Raw genomic sequence first — 3,152 nt, 5'->3', positions numbered from 1 at the left:
AAATTTGAGCAAGCCTATGGTAGAATGATTTTCTTGAGTAGATTTGAGTGATACACTGATTACCTGATACACTTGAGAGAAAAATATTGAGAGCATCAAATGAGAAACCATTTTCTGTAATTGGCATATGCAGCTGAAATTAGCAGGTCTTGTGATTTGAGATTCGGGAATTTCTGTCCTGATTGATTTATCTGTAGAAGACTTGTGATCTTTGTATATTTTCTGTATGCTTGGTAATTGTTAGAAAGGATTGGTTGATCTTAGTCTTTGCTTTCAATTTTAGTTTTTGTCCAGGAGTGCAAAAAGATAAGTGTGGGGGAATTTGATAACACATATTTTGTTACACTTATTTATTACTCTTGGTTGGTATTTTTATGATTTATTTGAATTAAATAAAGGTCTTTTGGGTCAAATCACAATTCTACATTTTGATTAGGTTTAATTAATTTTCGTCATAATTTTCCAGATTTACACTACTTTCGTATTTTGACCATATCTCACTCTACATATGTCCGATTGACTCCTTTCTTGTTGCGTTTTGCATTTAACAGATAGGGCTACAATCTCTATTTCAGATAATGAAGCCCAATTCGGACGGGAAGATGGTCGAAAACTGAGCTCAAAATAACGTGTTTTTGCTGGAATTTTAGTTTGACGTTTGGACTTGTAATTCACATTAGGACCCAATGTGTTTAGGGCCCAAGGCCATGTTTTATTGTTTTATTTTATTTTATTTAGCTTTTATTTTATGTTTAGGCCAAAGCGGTGAAATCCTAGCCGTTCTGAATGACGGCTATTTAAGGGAGACTTTAGGAAACCCTTCGGTAGTCAGTTTTTGGGAGTTCTGACGACAGACAAGTTTTCTCTGAATTTCAATTCAATTCTGTTCTTCTTCTTCATCATCTTCTGTTCTTATTCTTTTTAATTTTTAATTATGTTTACCTTAGCCATGCGAGGCTAAGAACCTTTTAATCAACCTAACGGTAACGGATTCCATGGATTAGTCTTGAGGATCTGCGCTTTATTTTAAATCAGTTTCGTTTCCTTCCAAACTCATATTGATATCGTGCGATCGTGGATATTCAATCCGAGGTTCGCGATTGCGATTATGGAAAGGGATTAATCATCAGATTTGATGATTAGATTGATTGACCTTATGACCTTAAACCAAACGGGCTGATACTCTGTGATTGTATGAGTAAAAGCATCGCATTTGATCAAATGCTAAGCGATCACTTAGAGAGGGTTATCAATTGGAAATAAGGATTCTGATTCAATTGACAATCAATCACGATTCTGTTATCTCTTTATCCGAGGAAAGACGTCCATGGAACCCTAACCTTAGGTTGGTTAATTTTTAAATACGAATTTTAATTCCAATTTTATATTCTAACTTTTAAATTATTAAACCGAAATAAAAAATCCCCCTTTTTATTTTTTGTTTTCAAAAACGATTTTTACCCAAACAATTTCCTTGAGAGACGACTTAGGGTTTCCACTTTACTGCAAATTTTTTGAACCCTAATTAAAAATAATAATTTTCAATTTGCGCGAGTTCGACAGCTCGTGTCAATAATTCTTTTCATGCAGCTTTAACTGCTGAGAAATATAATCAACCATCTGACGTTTCTGCATCAATACACAACCTAATCCAAACTTAGAAACATCACAGTATATTTCAAATTTACCTGCAGGATCAGGCAAAATTAATACCGGAGTGTTACTTAACTTTTTTTTTTTAATTCCTGAAAATTCACTTCACATTCTTAGGTCCACACAAATGAGTTCCCTTTACGGTTAACCGTGTTAAAGGTAGTACCATCAGTGAAAATCCCTCAATATAACGCCTATTATATCTAGCCAAACCAAGAAAACTCCTGATCTCTGTAATATTTTTAGGACGTTCCCTATCTAACACTGCTTTAATCTTACTTGGTCCACTGCCACTCCTTCAGATTAAATGACATGGCCCAGAAATTGTATCTCAGAAAGCTATAAATCATACTTGGATGGCTTAGCATACAACTGATGCTCTCTCAGAATCTGCATAACAACTCTCAAATGCTCAGAATGTTCTTCTTTGCTCTTTGGATATATTAGTATTTCATCAATAAAGACAACCACAAACTGATTCAGATAGGCTTTAAAGATCTGTTTCATATAACTCATGAAAATGACCTTTGCATTTGTAAGCCCAAAATGAATAACTAGATACTCATAGTATCCACATCGGAACATGAAATCTGTCTTTGGAACATCATCCGATTTTATCCGGATCTGATGATACCCGAACCGGAGATCAATCTTAGAAAATAAAGTCCCACCACGCAACTGATCCAACAAATCATCTATACGCGGCAAATGATACTTATTCTTGACAGTAACCTTGTTCAACTGCCCGTAATCTGTACCCAATCTCATAGACTCGTCCTTCTTCTTAACAAAGATCACCGGGACTCTGCACGGAGACACACTCGGTCTAATAAAATTCTTACTGAACAAGTCTTCACTCTGCTTGTTTAATTCAAATAATTCCAGAGGTGACATTCGGTATGGAGCTAGAGACATAGGCCTCACTCCAGTCAACTAGTCAGTTGAAAATTCAATTTCCCTCTCCGGCGAAAAATTCAAAATTTTATCCAGAAAGACATCCATAAAATCAAAGACAATATAGGGATATCAGAAATTGGCTCCTTATTGACGCCAACCAGACCTCCCAACAGAATAGACTCTGAATCTCCTTCCTTCAAGGCATTCGCAACCCGAAGGACAGACATATCCGGAGACTCTCTCCCTTCATCGTTAGAGGAAATAGAAATGGTCTTGCTGTAACAATCAATCCTTACACAGTACTTAGATAACCAATCCATTCCCAAAATTACATTCACAGAGACAAAATGCAAGACAATAAAGTCAGCAAAATACTCCCTGTCATCATACTTAAACTTCATATCCTTCCAAATGAATGATTCCTCACTAACATTCCCAACAGCCGTAACAATACACATAGGGAATATCATCCTTATCACAGTCAAATTGAATGCTCTATTATTAATTCAAGCTCTTTCTGCCTAGTTCCAGTCCAAGTCTGTTGTAGTGCAGCAAAAATTGCTACAACAAGATCCGGTGATGGACCATCATTATTAAATGTC

The sequence above is a fragment of the Gastrolobium bilobum genome, unplaced genomic scaffold (genome assembly GCF_033153095.1).
Source record: "Gastrolobium bilobum isolate Gb01-03AN ecotype WA unplaced genomic scaffold, APGP_CSIRO_Gbil_v1 utg8213, whole genome shotgun sequence".
NCBI lineage: Eukaryota > Viridiplantae > Streptophyta > Magnoliopsida > Fabales > Fabaceae > Gastrolobium > Gastrolobium bilobum.
Note: the sequence above shows the minus strand (reverse complement) of the source record.